The sequence below is a fragment of the Panulirus ornatus genome, chromosome 42, assembly GCF_036320965.1.
Source record: "Panulirus ornatus isolate Po-2019 chromosome 42, ASM3632096v1, whole genome shotgun sequence".
NCBI lineage: Eukaryota > Metazoa > Arthropoda > Malacostraca > Decapoda > Palinuridae > Panulirus > Panulirus ornatus.
The window spans coordinates 6,070,001-6,092,320 of NC_092265.1; the positions used below are offsets into that span (position 1 = coordinate 6,070,001).

General features: G+C 46.3%; 1 protein-coding gene across 5 annotated transcripts in view; it reads right to left on the reverse strand.

Annotated features, from left to right (window-relative positions):
• The window catches only part of Git (ARF GTPase-activating protein GIT1), a 626,665-nt gene that overhangs the window by 180,877 nt on the left and 423,468 nt on the right, over positions 1–22,320 (reverse strand). For all 5 annotated transcript variants that reach the window (XM_071686451.1, XM_071686450.1, XM_071686447.1 and 2 more), the window contains exon 4: positions 11,051–11,124. The gene's annotated coding sequence lies outside the window, so the exon portion shown is untranslated. The remainder of the gene's footprint in view (positions 1–11,050; positions 11,125–22,320) is intronic.

A 22,320-nucleotide genomic window follows, 5' to 3' on the forward strand; every position in this document is an offset into this window, starting at 1 on the left:
GGGTAGATAGATCGATAGACAGAAAGACAGGTAGATAGATAAACATATAGACAGGTAGATATATAAACAGAAAGACAGGTAGATAGACGGGTAGACAGATAGGCAGACAGAGAGATATACAGAAAGCTAGGCAGCAGTGTAGGGCAGGTGGCAGGTGTGTGGGGGGGCATGGCGAGTGAAAACATCTGCTGCACGCGCGCCACCGCTGGCCTCCGTCCTACCCCCCCAACGAGCCTGTATTGTCCCCCTCTCACCCCTCTGGGAATCACTGTCGGGAACGCGGCCGGAATGTCGCCTGGAACGCCTGGAATGTGCGACAGGTTGGCGGCAGATGGGCCGCCGACCTGTATAGGGGGGCCGCCGTGTGTGTGTGTGAGAGAGAGAGAGAGAGAGAGAGAGAGAGAGAGAGAGAGAGAGAGAGAGAGAGAGAGAGAGAGAGAGAGAGAGAGAGAGAGAGAGAATGTGTCCACGGGGAAAATGAAACACGATAAATTCCCAAGTGCACTTTCGTGTAATAATCACATCATCGGGGAAGACACGAGAAAGAAACGTAACAGTCAGTGAGGGGTGTTCGTCTCCCTTCGGCCGACACAGTCGTCCCGGCCTGGGAATGGGAATATTCCCAGGCCTGTGGAGGAGGGTTACTGTGAAGGGAAGTCCAGGTTCCTGGGGATAGAGAGGAGGATAGGGAAAGCGAAGGGAATAATGTAAGAGAAAGGGAGAGAAAAAGAGACGAGAGGAATATGGATATACGAGAAGTGAAAAAAGGGGAATATAAAAAGAATAATGTGTGGATGAGGACTAGGAGGGTTGGGAAGGAGGTAAAGGAGGGAGAATATAAAACTAAAGACCAATAACATCAGGAATGGGTTAATGAGGGTGAGGAAGGAGTTACACACATCAACAATTTTTTCTTTCTCTTAATTTCAAAACCAAAGACTCCAGTGGAGATCCTCGAGGCCAATCAACTTTTGAACACCAAATTGAGGCCTAGAATGAAACAATGAATAAACAGAGGCAAAATGAAGGATTATAATGGTATTCATAAGTTAATATGGAAGAAATGTGAGCATCAGAATAGCACCTAACCGCCAGTATAAACATGGTGTATAATATGGAGAGGAAGAGACATAGTGTGAAGACAAGGGTGTCTCTGTACACAGTTGTACAGTGCTATACTACACACAAGGCTGTGCCCTGGTCTAACCTGTGTAGCAACTGCTTCCCTGACGTACGCGCTACGACCTCATGATCCATCGCCTGTAGCAGTCCAACACGAGAACGAGATCAAACGCATAAGTAAGGAAGTAGAAAGTAGAAAGTAGAGAGAGTTAACACATATGTTTATACTGATCGCGTCTGCCATTTCTTTTGCAGTGATTCATGGTAGACGGTACGCGTGGAGGATGAATAGATAAGCAACACAGATGAAAAAAAAGAAGCGTAAACATGGAGAAAGAAATAAATGAGAGACGGGAAGGGGGACTATACAGCCACACATACAGAAAAGCACCAGATTCACGTAATTCAATTTGCAAGACACAAACACATATATGGAGCCTATTCTACACTGTCACGTGTTACGGGAATAGCGCCTGGTGGGAATGGGAATGCCCTGGAATGTTAGGAATCCCAGACAGGTGATGGCCAGACCGGTGGCCGAAAGAAGGTGAAGGGTGGGGTGGGGGGCGAAACCGGGCCTTCAACTGGGTAAATCCTATGAAAAAAATTCTCCCGATTTTTTTTTAATTTCCGATCTAATTAATTTTATAGCATTTGAAATGAAGAAAAAAAAATATAGTCAGGTTTTCTATCCCCAAAAGGAAAGTGAGTTATGTGTAGGGAGAGATAAAATTCGCCATGTGGTATCAAATGCACGTGCGCTGCCACGCGCGAGTTGCCTCCCAGGGAATATTCCCAGGACTGTGTCGGGCAGGGCTGGCCCGGCAGGTGGAGGACACGGGTGTAGGAATGTTGACCTTTTTGGCACGAAGGTACGACTAGCGTATGACGGTACTACCTTCAAGAAGACGGTACGACTTTTACGTACGACAGGGTGACCTACGGTCTTGCCTTTTATAGTTAGGTCAAAGGTCAAGCTATCACAGCTATGGGTTTTATCCTCATGCAAAAAGGTTTCACGATTAGTCCTTTGTTATTATCATCATTATTATTATTATTATCATTATTATTATTATGATTATTATTATTATTATTATTATTATTATTATTATTATTATCATTATTATCATTATCATTATTGTTATTATCATCATCATCACTATGATTATTGTTGTTATTGTAATTATTATTATTATTATTATTATTATTATTATTATTATTATTATTATTATTATTATTATCATTATTATTATTATTATTATCATTCAACTTTAGGACCCCTTCTCTTGCACCTTCAGGACTACACTACAATCAGTCCAAGACAATCGCATGTTTACCGAACGGCATCCTAGCTTCGTCTCTTCGAAGTATATCAACTGATGTGATTATTACACGAAAGTGCACATGGGAACTTCTCGTGTTTCATTTTCCCCGTGGATTCATAAGAATATCTTGATCCCGCGCAAAATTGTGATCCTTTCCAATTTATATATATATATATATATATATATATATATATATATATATATATATATATATATATATATATATACATATATATATATATATATATATATATATATATATATATATATATATATATATATATATATATATATATATTCTTTATTCTTGTAAAAAAAACCGAATCATTGATTAAACATAAACCTGCTGGACAAGTCCCGCAGATGGAGATACGTTCTGAGAGGGGACAGGAGGTGGTGGTGGTGGTGAGGTGGGGGAAGGGAGGCAAGAGGGTGGGAACGTGGCGGCAGCTGCACGCGCCCCACCACGGGCTCCCACACTCCCCACCCCCCTCTCCTGCGGCATTGTTCCCCATGGGAATCAGCGTCGGGAATCACCGCTGGTATGCCGGGAATGTGCGACAGGTTGGGCGGCAGATGGCGACCACAGTAGCTGACACACACACACACACACACACACACACACACACACACACACACACACCTCCCGATAGGAAGACTACAATATCTTTCCATTTACGAAAATTACATTGAAATGAAATATATGATTACTAAATCGGCCGCCAATTCCACTGTGTGGATCAGGTACACGCTGTCGAGAACATCACTCACACACGTCCTCTGATCTACGCCCTATATGTTATCAGTCACGTACCATGTGGGGCCCAATGGACTGTTGCTGTCTGATCTCCTTCGTATAATCTGCTTCTGTAAGCATATGGTTGCCCGAGTACGTGTTAGTGTAGACGTAATCATCTGAGTTCTTCGATACGGTGGTTCATGAGGTCCCTCCCTCACCATACCTTGCACTAATCCACACACACACACACACACACACACACACACACACACACACACACACCTATATATGCTATACTTCATATGAATACGTAATTTCGAAAGCTTAAGGTATATCTATTATACTATCAAGACTCCGCCGTTTCTTATTTAATAAAATGTTTCTAATTGTGAGCTCATTGCTACCACTAGGCGACAGACGTACCACTATTATGGCCTAAGAAACTACGAGTAAATACAGTATCAATGTGTTCCTTCTAACTGTACACTGGGTCGTGTATCTTTAAACATCCAGGTGTCACGAGGGAAGACCCGGCTCCGGCCATCGACGGACCGGGCGCGTGGGTCACGTGAGGGAGGCCGCCAGCCCTCCCCCATCACACACACACACACAGGGTTGAGAGAGTCACGTCCCGGGCACAGGCAAGGACGCGTGAGCCAGGACCTAGTGTTCCCAGACCCGTGTGGGTGTGTGTGTCGGGCCGCAGGTGCTTGCTGTGAGGACGCAGGTGGGACGCCGCTAGAATGAGGGGGTTAGGGATGTATTTTGGGTGCAAAAGGGAATGGGACAGTAGGGAGGAGGGGAGTGGTGTCGAGTGATGGTGGGAGCGAGAGAGAAAGAAAGAAGGGAGCGAAGAGGGGCGAGGGAAGAGCCACACATAATGGCAGGGAGCGTGTGGAGGGAGGTAGGGAGGGAGGCAAGGTATTCTTCTGTAGCGCGACGTGTGACTGAGGCTGGGCCTGGTGTACTGCGCAAACACTGGGTGTATACGGGGAAATGCAGACGCAGTGACTGGTCAGGAAGGCGTAAGGAAACAAAAGATGAGGACTGGCGGAAAAGCACAATGGCCGAGAGAGAGAGAGAGAGAGAGAGAGAGAGAGAGAGAGAGAGAGAGAGAGAGAGAGAGAGAGAGAGAGAGAGAGAGAGAGAGAGACCACCTTCGATATGTAAGCCAAAACAGCAGTAATCACTAGAGTAAATAAGATAAGACATGAAACAGAACTGTTCCCTTTATACAGCAATCGAAATGACACGGGCAATAGCATGAAGCAGCAGAAAGGTCCAGTGGATGAGTGAGTGTGGTCTACGAGTGTGTGGGTCGGGTATGGTCTACGAGTGTGGTCTGTCAGTGTGCGGGGCGAGTGTTGTCTGTGAGAGCGTGAGGCGAGCTTGGTCTGTGAGTGTGACTGGGGTGTGCGTTAACCCCCATGGGCCCCACGGTAAGACTCCCAGGCTATGTTGGCGTGACCTTTTAACCCGACTCCCAGGGGGTAACAATCAGAGCTTCCGCCATCGTCAGATCGCTCAGCACCCAGTCGAAGGTATATGCCACACTGCCCAGGAGGGGTTATGGCGTATGTACGTCTGAGTTAACATCGCCATCAACATCCCTCCCACCGCCATCAAGACTACCACAGGCAGCATCATCACTACTTAAAAAAACAACACCCTGAGAACTACTACGATCACCACCATCGTTATCCCTACCACCATCAAAACCACCCTCTACCACCACCACCCCCGCTGGCATGCCACGGCTGTTACCAAATCCAGCATAGGCCTCCGTTATGCCATAAACCTCCGCGACGATTCCTATGGATTAGCGGCAGTAAAACCATCGTGTCTGAACCGTCCTGGTAACACCATTTCCTTAATTCCTTTATGGAAGAATGTAATCTCCGTCGACGTCTCGCGCTGACACCGAGTATTGCCTTGTGGCTACCGTATTCTTATTACCTCCAGCTCCTCTGTTGCTCCTGTATCTAGGAGAACAGCCAGCTTCTCTGTTGCTCCTGTATCTAGGAGAACAGCCAGCTTCTCTGTTGCTCCTGTATCTAGGAGAACAGCCAGCTCCTCTGTTGCTCCTGTATCTAGGAGAACAGCCAGCTTCTCTGTTGCTCCTGTATCTATAGAACACTCAGCTTCTCTGCTGTTGCTGCTGTACCAGCATTCTACTGTATCTACTCAGGGAATGCAAGGGCAATAAGTCTTCCTATCAACAACTGTATCCACGGAATATAACTACAACAATACATTCTCTCTACTAGCTACTGTATGAACTGTATCCATACGGCAATCACCATACGTACTAAGACCGTGCAGTTACCACACTGCTATGGTTATCGCGTTCATAAATCAATGTGTACAGTACTGAGGAGGCGGGCGTGTCGTGCGATAGCTGCTGGAGATAGCAGCACCATACCTGACATCGTAAGTTGGCTGGCCTGTTGAAGCATACCTGCGGGCGCACCGTAAGCGTTTCTCTGTACTGCTCGGGGAGGGAGTTTCTACTCTCGTGGGGCGGCCCCTATCTTGTGCAATGCTGTCTATATTCACAATTTCATCCCTAAGTGTGATCCATTTATCCACTACCCTTATGTTGTTGCAGGAGAGAGAGAGAGAGAGAGAGAGAGAGAGAGAGAGAGAGAGAGAGAGAGAGAGAGAGAGAGAGAGAGAGAGAGAGAGAGAGAGAGAGAGAGAGAGGATCCAGAGGATGAGGTAAGAGTTGAGGGAGAGGGAGATACAAGAGGGAGGGTGTGATAATCATCACGTATAGAAGAGTAGGAAGACCAGGAGAGGGAGGGAGGGGCGGTGCGACGGCAGCAGTAGACGTGGACGACGGAGGGGTGTGGGAGGCACGGCAAGCTCCGTTGGGCAGCACTGCTGAGGTAATAAGCGGCGGGGATGAAGGCGCGCATCATAACTCTTGTGGTAAACCTTCCACCTCCATATCCAGCCTTCCCGGCTGGGCCAGAGGGGGGTCCATAAACCGAGCAAGATACACTTCGAGTCTCATAAACCAGGCGTGGCACACTTGGGTCTCATAAACCAGGCGTGGCACACTTGGGTCTCATAAACCACAAAAGATATACTCGTGGTGTCATAAACCAGGCAAGGTACAGGCGAGTGCCTGCTGCACGCTCCACACTCGTGGACACCGGCGAAAAGATAAACCTCTGAAGTCTTTATGTTCTTACTGTATTTAATATATTCTTGTATCTCTTACGCCACGACAGGTCCGTGGCTGAAGTGGTGTTTATCTTACTATTGTAGTTTATAATTACTACTGTTTATAATTACTGTAGTTTATAATTCCTGTAGTTTATCATTCCTGAAGCTTATGATCCTAGTAGATTATAATTACTGTAGTTTATGACTCTGATTTCGATTACCAGAAGCTTACGTTATCTGGAACTGTATTATCTTAACGTCTTGGGCAAAGCGTACGGCCCGGCCCTTGGGTATGATGACCCTTAGAGGTTCAGGGCAAAAGGCCAGGCCATATATAGACTCAAGGGTCGCACAATCGCGCTCAATGGCCTTACTATCGTCGTCAAGGGTCGTATCGTCGTACTAACTCAAGTGTCGTATCGTTGTACTTAAGGGTCGTACCGTCGTACTCAGGGGTCGCACCGTCGTACTCAAGGGTCACACCGTCGTACTCAAGGGTCGCATCGTCGTACTCAAGGGTCATACCGTCGTACTCAAGGGTCGCACCGTCGTACTCAAGGGTCGTATCGTCGTACTCGGGGGATCGTACCTTCGTCCTCATGGGGTTCATCTAATTAATTTCGTTTAAGCAGAAGGTCACAACCATACTGAGTGACAAGTAAGGCTGGCACAGAAGCAGAGACTACCTAGTGTCGTATTTACATTCACATATACAACAAACCTAACCTAACCTACGCGTAACACATAGCTGAAAATGATTTCACAAAGCAGGTAGTTCTTCTCTCTCTCTCTCTCTCTCTCTCTCTCTCTCTCTCTCTCTCTCTCTCTCTCTCTCTCTCTCAAAAAGAAAAAAAAAACACATTTGTTGTTTACTCCAAGCACACCAGCAGCACCGCATCTGCTGCTAAGTTTATCATACTCATAAAATAAAAGAGGGAAATGAGAGGGGAAAAAAAAGAGTACGTATCATCAGGAAGACCTGCTGGAAACTGTGAGTTTAAAGGGGACGAAACACATACTTCCAGACCCCAGCGAATAAATCAAACATAACCAAGTCAAAAACTGGAATCAAACTGCACCTGATAAGACTTCAGCGATGCCAACACCTGAGAGGGGAACCTTCCCGTACCTTTACCATCGATTAATATTATCATCACAGAGACAGGAAAAGGAGACCAGTCAATTATCATCATAAAAGGAGAGAGGCAAGGAAAACAGGAGAGGAGGCTGCTGCGGCATGGTGTGGACTCCACCAACTCAGGGGCATGGTGTGGACTCCACCAACCCAGGGGCATGGTGTGGACTCCACCAAACCAGGAACTTTCAATACAGAATTAAAGTTAAGTTCAAGAGCTAGTCACCAGACGGTGGAGGCAACTGGTCCCATGATCAGGGGGATCGCTTGCTATCGCTCATATCTCCTGTAATGCTGGCCCGGTTATGATATCATAACCAAAACTGAACTAACCCGGGAATGAGGAGCGTGTCTGTGATGTAATGTCGAACCTGCCCATGCCTAGTGACTCTCCACAAACACATGGTGGACGGAGGGAGGCAGCTACGAACATGACAAAATATAAAAGGTATGGAAAGTACCTATATATATATATATATATATATATATATATATATATATATATATATATATATATATATGGAAAATAATTTATGATACGGTGAACAAGAGAGTTACCATGAAGAAAAACTAGAGAACAAATATGGAGTTTGTTACTAAGCTTATCTATCTATCTGCAGAGCTGCTAGCAGGCTTATCTATCTATACGTAAAAGTGCTTTAGCTGGCTCATCTATCTACTATGAGAACTGCTAGCAAGCTCATCTATCTATCATGAAAACTGCAAGCTCATTGGTCTATAAGGAGAACTACACCAAGGCTCATCTATCTATCAGGAGAATTACACTAAGGTTCATCTATCTATCTATCTATCTATCTATCAGCAGAACAGCTACAAGGCTCATTTATATTCATGTTCATCGAGTGATCGGAAGCATTTCTACGTAGAGACCATCCTCTTCCTCTCTCTCTAAACCCTGTGCACAACTTGCCCTTACTCAGAATACGACTCACACCAGACATACAGAAGGATGTGATGCATCTATGTAGATGAATGATGTGATACAGGTGGTGCGGGTGATACAGGGATACAGGTGGTATGGGTGACATAGGCACACAGATGGTGTGGGTGATACAGGGATACAGGTGGTGTAGATGATACAGGGATATGGTTGGCGTAAACGACAAGTGAATGTAAGTAATGCAGTTGCTTGTGACGCAGGTGGTTAAAGTGATACGGATGGTATAGACACCTGTACCCTGAGTGTTGCCAGATGGCTACTATGATCCAGTATGTGCAGATGATACAGGCAGATGGGAGGGCTACAGGGTGTGGGAGCAACAGGTTCACGTGATCCAGGTTAAGCAGGTTCGTAAAGGTGGTCATGACACACAGATGGTGGTCATGCTGCCGCTGCTAAAGGTGTTCCAGCTGTCACGTGCAGCAGCGTAGGCGGTGCTACTGTTACGAGCGAAGGAGGGAGGAAGGTGGGGTGGTGAGTGGGGCAAAGGTGATTATCATATACATACAGCAAATATGATGCGACTTATGCTAAGTACTGCTGGCGACACGTGATGGGAGGGGTAGCGCGCTGACACCTGTACAGAATACGTGATACACGTGGTCCACCTACTGTTACGTGATAGAGGGTGTTGCACGTGGTGAGTGCGTTACAGGTGGTTGTAGGTGATTACAGGTGTTATGTACGGTACAGGTGTCCGTAGGATGAGAAGACCCAAGTCGCCAGGAGCCAAGGTATCTACGTTAAGTGCCCGATAAGATAAGAGATAAGGTTCTCTCTGAAGGTGATGATAACGACACTGCTTCGTCACCTGAGTGGCACCCACACGTCACCTGCGTGGTACCAACACGTCACCTGCGTGGTACCAACACGTCACCTGCGTGGTACCCACACGTCACCTACGTGGTGCCCACACGTCACCTACCTGGCACCCAAACGTCACCTGCGTGGTACCCACACGTCACCTACGTGGCACCAACACGTCACATACGTTAACAGAGGCACTTAACCCGCTACCTGACACTTGAGGGGTCAGGGTAAAGGCCTGCCCATCATACTGAAGGGTCAGCCCGTTGCACCCAATAGTCGAAACTTCGTACTCAAGGGTCGACCCGTCGTACTCAAGGGTCGACCCGTCGAACTCATAGGGTTTCACAATTCTTGAACCCTTGACCGAACAAGTCAAACGTGACCAAAATTCACGTCTCACTAACCAGCGAAGATGAGACAATGAACTTCACGATACATCATTGTTATCGTCCATTTTAAAACATATTTGCGTTATCAACAGATATTTTCCAGCACCATGAAAGGCCAAGTGCCGCAGTGCACATTGCAGAAGCATCAGCCGAGGCAAGTCGCGTCGCAAGATGCAGTGTGATCTTTTAAACTGTGCCTATCTATCCCCCATCTCCTCCTCCTCCTCCTCCTCCTTCTCCTCTCCTATACGAAAGCCATCCATACCCTCCTCCCACATCATCCAGCCTCTCTCTCTCTCCGTCCCACCCGTATCATCTTGTCCCCATTTCACCATCCCACATCCAGCCCCTTATTCCCCTACAGCAACCAAACCCTCCCTCCCATACCAACCATCTCTCCTCCCTCCACCGTATTAGCCAATCATGCTGGGGTTTATGTCCTCGTTCAAAGGAAAACAGCAGAGGAGTAATCAACAAAATGTGTAATCAAATTATAGTGATATGACAGGCAAAGAAACCAGCCACAGTCACTACAGGCCACAACAAGTTTCCAGTAAATCTTGTCTCTATATACATTTCCCTCATGACCTTCCTAGATTATTATATCTCTCATCAAAAGAACATCAACGTGATATCTTCTTTTTTTTTTAAAGGCGATCTAGCACATTTGTCTTACATGCACAACCACGTCTGGAAACTAAAACTTGAGTCTCAATTTGAGGGTCATGAAAATACGATAAAAAAAAACAACCTGCTGAACATCTATCGAACTAACATCCTCCTGAACATCTATCTTACCAACATACTGTTGAACATCTAATCAACTAACATCCTGGTGAACATTTAACTAACTAACATTCTGCTGAACACCTAACTAACTAACATCCTGCTGAACATCTAACTAACCAACATCCTGCTGAACATCTAACTAACCAACATCCTGCTGAACATCTAACCAATATCCTGCTGAACATCTATCTCACATTTGCCAAGCAACGCAGGGTTCTATACATCTTGTTCCATAACACCTGCCTCCTTAGTCTAAGACCACCTGATGGAACTTCTCGAGTCTCCTCTCGACCAGTGAGTGAGCCACCTCTGGTGGACACATCCTGTCAGGTCGCAACAAACGTTTCATTCAGTTGCTTCGAACTGGATGGCGTTCGTGGGAAAACATAAGAGGAGAATGCGGGCCTCGCACGGTCCTCGGATCCCGTTAATGAAGAGACATGGACAAGACGTGGTGCTAGCGACTCACAGAGCGCACTACATAACTTGAGAGAAAATATGTACGTAAGACGATATTTCTTTAGGGCCTCGGGGGGCCAAAAAAGAAAGAGAGGGGCAGGCAGGCATCCTGTTACGGAAATGACGAATTCCTGGGTTGATCTGACTTACCTCAGGCGTATTCAGGTTTGCCACCGCAGCCCAGGGTAATAGTGACTCAAGCTGACGACGAGTAGAACAGGAATCTGTGGAGCAAAAATTTAAAGTCTTTAGAGTCGGGCAGTTACTGAACGATAGATCTTTTAAACTTTTTAACCTTCATAGATTAAAAAAGAATTAATAAAAAGCTTTCAATATGGGAAATTACAATATGAATCAACCTAGGTTATGTATGAGAGAGAGAGAGAGAGAGAGAGAGAGAGAGAGAGAGAGAGAGAGAGAGAGAGAGAGGCTTCAAAAATAAGAAATGTACTGTCCGGATTAACAAGTGCCATGAGCTTAAAAAGATAATATATATATATATATATATATATATATATATATATATATATATATATATATATATATATATATATATATATATATATATGCATATATATGCTCAACACGAAAGATAGGGAGAGCCAGGCACTGTGTATAAAGGATCGTAAATTCCTTTTAATGTGAGAGATGTAAAGGATGATACTGACAGATGAGCAGCCTCAAGGAAGTAAATACATATTAATAAACCTCCAAATTAAATGTAATTATGTAAGAAGAAGAGTGAAATCAAAATCCCTCTGCGTTATTACCTCTCCCGTCATTACTTCTTCTTATTCATGATCGTCAAAAAACTTACTCCTTCACAAGCCTTATATACTCTACAGAGATCCACCATCCTCCCTCTCCCAACAAACACGACACTCATAAAACATATGCACATCGCAATGACTAGGCGAGCGAGCACTTGGACAACCAACCACCTTCCCAAATTCGGATCTGGAACTCCACTCTGACAGACATAAAACCAACTAAAACTCCACTCCCCAGGCTTGTACGAGTTACACTTTCTCGTCTGCTTTATGGACAACATCCAACACTGGGTCAACCACACCAAAAAGAACACTGTCTAAGCTAGCCATCCTCATGACCAGTCCAATAATCAATGAAAAAAGGGAAAGCCAAGCCACCCCATGACCTGTTCCATGATCGAGAGACATGTAAAGAGGATCTCGCGCCTCTCGGCCAAGCCTGAGGTATGTGAAAGGCCAACAACACCTCCATCTCTGCACCACCCACAAAACTCTGCAGGGAACATCTATACACGCCTACTACCCCAGAGGCCGGCTTTCTCACGGCCAAAAAAAGAACCTCCCATTTCTTAGCAGTCTTTTTTTTTATATATATACACACACACAACCGTCGTTTCGTCATTATGGAGCCTTCTTTAGGCCGGGTCGGCATAATCCCCCCGGCGCGGGAAGGCGGAGACCTGGCCTGGGGAATAATGATAAAAAAAGGAGAGAGAAAACGGAGAAGGGACCGCGGGAGGAAAGGTTTGTGTGAGGGGGAGGGAGGAGGGGACGCTTGATCCTGTGGCGTGACGGAGCAGGTTGCTTGGGATCAAGTGGTGCGAGACAGTTGGATGGAGGAGGAAAACCTGCTAAAGTGGATGAATGAGGGAGGCAGGGAGGCAGGGAGGGAGGTGGGTGGTTAGTTAGTATTCCTACGGCATGTGAAACTTGTCTGTGAAATGTGTAACAGGAGGACGCCCTCTGCCGCAGGGGGATATGAGACTACAAGGTAACTGGCACAGTGAGGAACAGACGAGAGTAAAGGTCAGGAAACAGAACGTTCGCACAGCACCTACAACCACCAATACGTAAGACAAGAAGGACTGAATAAGCAAGCGATGGCAACTGGTAGATTAACAACCCCAACAGAAAAATGAGCAAACGAAAAATAAAGCACAAGAATGTCCTAAGATTGCAGCAGCTGCAGCAGCAGAAACAGTTATCCAAGCAACAGGAAGAGGAATCGAACCCGTACAACAACAGAAGCGGCAGTTAAAAAACAACAACTACGCGTTGACAAACAGTAGATGCAACAGCACCAGCATCAGCAGCTAAACAGCGACGACAACAGTGACCATACGAACAGACGCACCAACAGTAACGTAAAGCAGCAACAGCAGTTAGAACACCAGAGGTAACAAAGCAACAGGAACGTACAACAGCTGCAAGACCTGTATGGCGTTGGCAACAGCACCACAACTCATGTTGCAAGACGAGCAAGAAAAAAAAAAAAAGGGAGCAGCACCAGCAAGACAGAAATTCCCAGCACCAAATTTAGCCCAAGACAATATCAACAGTACCGGTTGACCAGCTAGTTATCGAGAGAGGAGCAAATGAAGCAACACGACGGCCAAAGGATTGCGGAACCGTCGCCTTAACAGAGGCAACAAGGTAAACAAACCGCTACTCACCCAGCAGGGGCAACGCGGGAGATATATTGGGGTCACCACTTTATCCCTAAATATCATGAGCATCGTTGGTCAGAGAAACAAACAAACATAAATGGTACTAAAGTGCTTAAATTCAGGGATTCGTACCCAGACTGGTGAGGGTGGGATTTTGTGGTGTTTCGTTATAATGATGATTTAGCGTCATGGTTATCCCAACATTTCCAAGCAGATACAAGATGGTTTTCCCAACATCAAGTTACCTTACTATCATCAATATGAGAGAGTTATCCACTATCGTCATGAGCTAGCCCACTTGGTTACCCCCCAACATCACTGGTTACCTTACTCTTATCATTATCAGGGAATTACCCTTTGCATCAACATGAGTTACCTCACCATTGATTACCGTGAAGAATCTTCCCCATCACGGACACAAAAGTTACCCGACTATCACCATCAGCGAGTTACTCCATCAACATGAGTTACCACAATGACATCGACATACGGGGGTTGTTACCCCACCGCCAACATGGAATGTTCATCAACATGAGATATCCCCGATCGAGAGAGAGAGAGAGAGAGAGAGAGAGAGAGAGAGAGAGAGAGAGAGAGAGAGAGAGAGAGAGAGAGAGAGAGAGAGAGAGAGAGAGAGAGAGAATTACCCCTTCCACCATTAGCTACCCCAGAACCATTAACCTGAGGGAAGAACCCCATCATTAACAAGCCGGGTTACCCTGCAGTATGAAGGAGTTACCACTCCGCCATCATGAGGGAGTCGAAGTAAGCGCCAGCAACGTCAAAGTGCGCATACTTGACAACCTCAATAGGGGGGACCTATGCCAACATTACGTACGAGGGATCTAACCCAATAGCTTCATGGCAAGCATTTCTGCCACAATAGAAGGAGCAGTGAAAGGTTCCTCTCTCAACTGTGGTAATAAGCAGGGGGCGCCTCCCTCCTCCCCTGCGGTAACAAGAGCAAGGACAAGTGTATCACACACACCCCTACACTACGGCAACGGCAAGCGATGAGGGTGGATCCAGCAAAGAACATCGAGGTAACGTTATTCCTCGAGAGGCAATGAGAAGCGAAGAGCCATGTCATCGGAGGAGATGGGATTCCTCCTACCCAACAGAAGCGGCGAGAAAGTTCTGGCCAACAACAGCAAGCAAGTAACGGAGACCTGACTGATCCAGTGCGAGCAACGTGGGAAAGTTAATCCAGGAGGAGTCACTCGGCGCGCAAGAGAGGACGATTCTCAAGAGCCTGCCCACCGCCAGCAGCAGCAGCAACAGCAGCAGCATCATCATCAGGGGCAGGGCGGCGTGAGGGTAGTAGTCATCCCGGCCTTCACCGCACACGACCCGCCTGCTGCCTGCCCACCTCCGCACGTAAACCTACATGTACTTGTTGCTCCTGCTGGGGGGGTGTGTGGTGAACTAGCCTCCGTACAAGCCTTCCGTTCACAACTAACTTCGAACTAAACGCCTGGCTATAACACCAACTTCTGCGTATACTAGCAGTCAATTTTCCTTTATGACATATTTCGTATAGCCATTATGGAGAATAACGAAAGAGGCGAGAAAAAGGTGGGCAGCAGTTGGTGGCTGGCCCGGGGCGGCGCGCGTGGTCCTGCCAGTGGGCACCCGCCACCCATCCTCTCACACCCTGCATCTGACCTCGGCTTTAGCAACGCGAACTACATCAGACGGTGACTAGAAATGACATTCTAACAACCGTATTATTATCCGAAGGTATAAAGTAATATAGAAATGATGATGAATGCTAGAAATGGATGAGCCTCGAGGGTGGAAAGAGACGAACAGAGCAGAGACACCAAGAGCAGACGGGAGGAGAGAGGCAATGTATCGTACGAGGCTCAGACCGTGGGAAGGCGCTCGGGAGCTTCTCCGCTCGCTGCCACATACAGCGACCACCCCCACGGTTACACCAGCCCGGCCCAGGGAGGGACCAGTCGTGCGCCGCCGCAGATAAGAGAGAGAGAGAAAAAAAATTACAATTTCCCATTCCCAGTTACTTGCCTGCGCTTCGCCGTGGTGTGCGTTGTTAACGGCCATTGCACTAATACCGTCGGGGTGCTTTGGTCAATTTACCTCCCCCCGGAGGTCCCTCGGAATGACGTTGGAGGAGGAGGAGGAGAAGAAGGTTTTTACGCAAATATTTTAATAAGACGGGCAGTGTCGGGTCAGGGTGCCGCGAGGGGGGTTGACGTGATGGTGGTGGTGGTGGGCAAGGTGGTTGGTGATGCGGGTGGGTGGTGTGGTGGTGTCTGGACCCACCCACCCACCCACCCCTTGGTAACTCCACACTGCTTTCATTCGACGCACATTGGGACCAATGAATAACCCTCATGTCGCTGCTATGCGAGGCATTGAGATAAATGCGTGTGTGGCGTGAAGACAGATACTAAATTCGACGTTATGAGTGTAAAACAAAACCTTAAAAAAAAAAAGGTATTTAAAAAAATATTGCGTTGCGATAAGAGTCAAGAAGCAAAGAACGTCCTTCAGTTACCCGAGGCGGCGGACTTCGCCTTGAAGAAGCACGTGCGGGTGATGACGGAGCGCCCCGGGCCAAACACGATCACTCCTCTGGGCCACTCACCGAGCGTTCTATCCCATCATCATCCAAACGTCTTACGTTCCTTTAAGATATTCCACCTTGGTGTCGATGCCTGATACGCACTGAAGCTATACGAACGGCAGGCTTGTTTATTTTCATCACCAGATACCTTAATCTTGAAGATTTATCTTAAGGAATATATTGCATGCTTGTGGGCTGTTGTCGGCACCTGTATCTGAGCAGGAAGCGGGCAACGGGCGGTGGGCGGAGCGATCCCACGGGTTGGGAGGCAGCTGATTGGCTGACACCACGTGGCTGCCTCAACACTTGGTAGCCAACTGTTGTTTAGTTCCACAAAGTTTAGTTGCTTTTCTCATTTCTACCTGCAGAAAAAGATCGTTCAGAGGATAATGTATAATACACACAAAAAAAAACTCAAAGTTTGTAGTAAGGGCTTCTATATACTGACGAAAAATGAATATGGAATTCTCTCTCTCATATATATATATATATATATATATATATATGTATATATATATATATATATATATATATATATATATATATATATATATATATATATATATATAAAAGATACGTTTTCCTTCAGTTAAGGGCGTTACCGAGATAGGTTCGTACACAAACTGACCCAAAGAATATGTAGTTGTTACAGAAAAAAACAAACAAAAAAAAACGTCCCGACGACCATTAGAGTTTTGTTAACGTATGAGTAAAAAATATTGCTTCATTTAGTTTATAGGATTTAAACGTATTGTTTTATCCACGTTCAAATGAGAGAGAAAAAGGCGCCTTCTGATCGCCGTTGGTTGGACATATGGAGAAATCTCCTTAACTTTGCGTAAACAACACGTATAAGTGGATAAAATTATTCAGAGCTTCAGAATATCGTCATGTACGCTGATAAGCTTATTTAGAGCTTCAGAATATTTTCATGTACATGGATAAGCTTATTTAGAGCTTCAGAATATTCTCACAACGTTAATAGGCTTATGTAGAGCTTCAGAATATTCTCATGTAATAACATAAGTTGACGGATATTTAGGGAATCTTTTATTGGGCTATTAATAATGTAGTGTGTGGGGACCTGCCTCACTTAATTTCGAAGACTGTCCTGTTCTTGTTCCTGTTCACTGGTGGGTAAATATATACGTTTACCAGTTGTGGGATTCGTCATCCTTCGGCACACTGTATATCTCTCCCCCTCTCCTCATTTCCTCCCTGAACCTCATTCTTGTTTTCCTATGAAGAGCTACCGTCCACACGAAAGGCAAGAGTGCACGGTAATTTCATGATATCTGCCTCTCCTGTCCTCTTATATACTCCTTCCATCATCAAAATTGTCCTTCTTCACGCCATTCCTCCTCTCCCTCCTCAGTAACGGAGGTGAAGGAACGTTCACTGAGAGAGAGAGAGAGAGAGAGAGAGAGAGAGAGAGAGAGAGAGAGAGAGAGAGAGAGAGAGAGAGAGAGAGAGAGAGAGAGAGAGCACTTCTCCGTCACCGCGATCATGACGAACTTGGTCAGCGTAACGCTTTCAGGAGACCACCGACTTGACTGATTACAGAGTGCGGCGGAGATGCGCGACAGTGTCCGCGGCGGCGCACATGATGCAGCCACTGCGGAGAACGAGGAGTTACCTCAACGCCACGCCGCGCTTGAGCCAACAGCAACATTCTTAAGGGAGTGATGGTAACTCTAAAGAACCAGGGAGCATCAAATAGTCACTGAGATCCCGATACAATTTTGGTATGTACGTAAGAAAGTACACATTCACTAATGAGTTCCTACACACACACACACACACACACACACACACACACACACACACATGGAGTTTCATCATACTCTTAAAACATTCTAATCCCTTTGTCTCGTGATAAAACTTTTACCAGGGAGCGCAGAGGGCTGACCTCTTTCGTCAGCTCCCCTTTCCGCCCCCGCCCCCCCTCTCGTCCCTCCCTCCCTCGAACACCATTTTGCAGGGTCAGGCGGCGGAGGTGACCCTCGGGGCACCGAGAGGCTGAGTGCGCAACATCACGTTGTCACATCCATCAGGCCAGAGAAAACACACGCCCACTCTTCCACCACCACCTCCATCCCCCCCGACTCCAACCAACCTCCAACCACCAACACCCTCAGGGCAAAAGTCACATGCTCATTATCAACAGCTGTGTGTTGACTGCTCTGTCATAGGTCAGGGCGATATATAGGCGTCGCTTCAACGCCAGCTGGTGCTTACATGCAGTGGAAGTAGGTGTAAAATTACACTGTATTTATCAGCTACCTTCTGAGTACGACGGCACTTATAACAACCCGAGTGAGGGTCGTACTGCCCTGCTCGGAAGTCGCACTGGCGTGCTCGAGAGTCGTACTGCCCTGCTCGGGAGTCGTACTGGCCGTGCTCGGGAGTCGTACTGCCCTGCTCGGGAGTCGTACTGGCGTGCTCGAGAGTCGTACTGCCCTGCTCGGGAGTCGTACTGCCCTGCTCGGTTGTCGTACTTCGGAAGTCGTGCTGCCGTGCTTGAAAGGGGATGATAATTACTGTCATTATTTCCCTTATGATATGACCAGCTTCCCGAGTCCCTACTTATGGATGATCTCTCCAAGCATCACTACTTACCAAACCAACGTAGAGTAACACTACATATACTCCTACTACTGTTACTAACACTACATACACTGCCGCTACTTTTACTAGTAGAAATAGCATTAATTCTGGCGATGTTTAAAATCTCACTGCTACTATCGCTGCCACAATGGTAAAGATCTGGTTTCCACAACTGATAAGGTTTTCCAAGAGGTTGTCTACGAACGGCATCAGTAAAGGTTACAACTTAGGCATCTCGCTAAATCTGCTGATTTCGTGAGGCAACCAAATCTGCTGATTTCGTGAGGTAACCAAGCCTGCTGATTTCGTGAGGCATTCAAATCTATTGATTTCGTGAGGCAGCCAAGTCTGCTGACTTCGTGCAGCAACACAGGGACTATTTCTTCCATGTTCGCTTTATTCTTTTTTTTTCACAACACGAGTTACAAGTAATGCATGATGAGTGAACGGTTTACAAGGACTGGAAAACTATGAATGAATGTTTACATGTTTACAAAGGTCGGAGGAAAAAAAGAAAATAGATTAAACGACCAGGTATATGATAGATAAAATATTTACAATAGGAGAAGTTTGGAATACTCTTCCAGAACGTCGTTTACAAGGATGATATCGCTTGCACACATCCACATATATTTTGATATGTTCACTGCGGATCGTCTCTCGATTTTACGCAGGCAGAATTACCGTCACACATGTTATCATACAAGTGGAGGATCACTGAGTATGTTAAGTGCCACGGCTGGTATATACCATCCTCCTCCTTGGAGACGTAACACTGCATTAGGTCAGGACTGCGTCAAAGAAGCTCTACTCCAGTGAACCTCAATGAGTGAATCAGTCAGGAGAGATCGAGGTTCATGTCTTCGTTATTCAGCTTAGGCTGCACCCCTGACGACAGATCAGCGAAGGTGGACGCGGTGGCTTGCAGTTCGCCTGTTGGCTTCTTGTGAGATGGGTGGGGGGGAAATGGATGAAAGACGTGAAGATTGCTTTTCATACATGGATTTTTGGTATTGTCTTTCTGGGCTCTGCAGACAGGGGCGTGCATACTAAATCTCACGACTAACTGCTTCTAAAGTCAGACGGCTTTGAGCTCGGTCTTGCGCGCATGCCCGGCGGCCGCTGAGCCAGACATACATTTTCAACACATCCGGCATGCGTGACTGCGACCAAGCCAGTGTTCATAGCGAAAGAGACGTATATCTTCTACTGTGGAAGGCTTCGAGTGGGATGTGGTACTCTGTCTCTTCATACGTTTGGGGGTCTGGTTCTGGGGGAAAATAAAAACGTTAGATGGTATCCACTCGGTCGTTGTCAAACTCCTACGGAGGTCTTGAGAATAAGACTGTCTGAAATTGGACTGAAATCCGTGTCTGGCAGGTAGTTCTCGTGCTTGCCGGGAAATGAAACCTGTTAAATAGTGATCAGCGTTGACTGTGAGCCCCGTTTTCCTTTGCACTTTCTCCCCAGGGGAGGATGGTAGGGAGCCTGTGAGCCGTTTTCGTTTCACATCCCTCCAAAGGCAGGATGGTACAAGAAATATTGGTTTTGCTTTGTCTACGTTGATCGCCAGGAAACCCACAAGATAATCATACTCACAAGCACTAACCCACAAGGTAATCATGCTTACCCACATGGTAATCATGCACACAAGCACTAACCCACAAGGTAATCATGCACACAAGCACTAACCCACAAGATAATCATGCTTACCCACAAGGCAATCATACACACAAGCACTAACCCACAAGGTAATCATGCTTACCCAAAAGGTAATCATGCACACAAGCACTAACCCACAAGATAATCATGCTTACCCACAAGGTAATGATACACACAAGCACTAACCCACAAGGTAATCATGCTTACCCACAAGGTAATCATGCACACAAGCACTAATCCACAAGGTAATCATGCTTACCACAAGGTAATCACAGCAACATGCCTACCACAAGGTAATCATGCTTACCCACAAGGTAATCATGCACACAAGCACAACCTCAGGTATCAGCTTACCCAAAGGCAATCATTACTCACCGAGCACTTAACCCACAGATAATCATGCTTACCCACAAGGTAATGATACACACAAGCACTAACCCACAAGGTAATCATGCTTACCCACAAGGTAATCATGCACACAAGCACTAATCCACAAGGTAATCATGCTTACCCACAAGGTAATCATGCACACAAGCACTAACCCACAAGGTAATCATGCTTACCCACAAGGTAATCATGCACACAAGCACTAACCCTCAAGGTAATCATGCACACGAGCACTAACCCACAAGATGATCATGCCTACCTACAATATAATCATACACTACCCCACAAGGTAATCATACACACAAGCACACCCAGCGCTATCCACCACCCACCCTGGAACATTACTCACCCCTGCGGACATTCCTCCTCACGTGATCAGTTATGCTTTCTCTGGTGACGTCAGAGTGACTTCACACACACACACACACACACACACACACACACCGGGGTGGGTGCACAACACGTGTGATGATGTCAACACAGATGCGAATGTCATCCTCTTTGGGCATAAGTGCCACTGGCAACTTAAGGATTCGATGTTGGTATTTCTGGCGGTGTATGCGGCCGTCTAGTTAACATTTCTGGCAGTTTGTAGTCGTCTAGTTAACATTTCTGGCAGTTTGTAGTCGTTTAGTTAACATTTCTGGCAGTTTGTAGTCGTTTAGTTAACATTTCTGGCAGTTTGTAGTCGTTTAGTTAACATTTCTGGCAGTTTGTAGTCGTTTAGTTAACATTTCTGGCAGTTTGTAGTCGTTTAGTTAACATTTCTGGCAGTATGCGGCCGTCTAGTTAACATTTCTGGCAGTTTGTAGTCGTTTAGTTAACATTTCTGGCAGTATGCTGCTGTCAAGTTAACATTTCTTGCAGTGAGCGGCCGTTTAGTTAACATTTCTGGCTGTACACAGACGCCGTCTTTTAAATTCTGTCAATATACTTCAAGAACGACTTTTAACATTTCAAGTGGAACACGAACGTGCTTTTAACATCGCTGGAAATATACGAATGCAGCTTTCAACATTTTAGCTCTCACATGGCAGATGGTATTAACATGTCTGGCAATATACGAACGCAACTTTAACATTTCTGCTGCTCCTAAGATCCTGCGTTAGGCGTTAACATTTCTAACATTTCTCAAGTTCTTAACAAGCCCGTCGCTTGGGTCCTTGAGCCACGACGCTACTACACTCCCTCCTCTCACTCTCACCCCTTAAAGTAGTTTGACCGGGGACCTCCGACCTGACCCTTTCTATGGGCGTTAGGTGGAAGATAAGCTAGAGAGAGAGAGAGAGAGAGAGAGAGATCCACGGATCCAGCGGTCATTCCGTCGTGGTCAGGTGACGGAGACATTGCAGCATCGTCCAAATTTTAAGAGAAAAAAATATCAAAAGCACGTCACTGTCTCACGTACACTCGAGAGAGAGAGAGAGAGAGAGAGAGAGAGAGAGAGAGAGAGAGAGAGAGAGAGAGAGAGAGAGAGAGAGAGAGAGAGAGAGAGAGACTGCTATTCTTTAATTCGCTCGTCTGTGCCTCTTTTTTTTTTGTGTGTGTGTTTGTCCGGCTGCAGTGTATCAAGACCTTTAAACTGGAAGGCTGACGTCATTCAAAGGTCAATATCGTAAACCCAGGGAGGTTTTCAGACACAATGCGCAAGTGACACCAAGGGTGGGAGTTGGAGGATGTAGCAGCGGGCGGGCATGTGATGTTCGGTCACGCTCGGGGCGCTGGTGACTCACACCC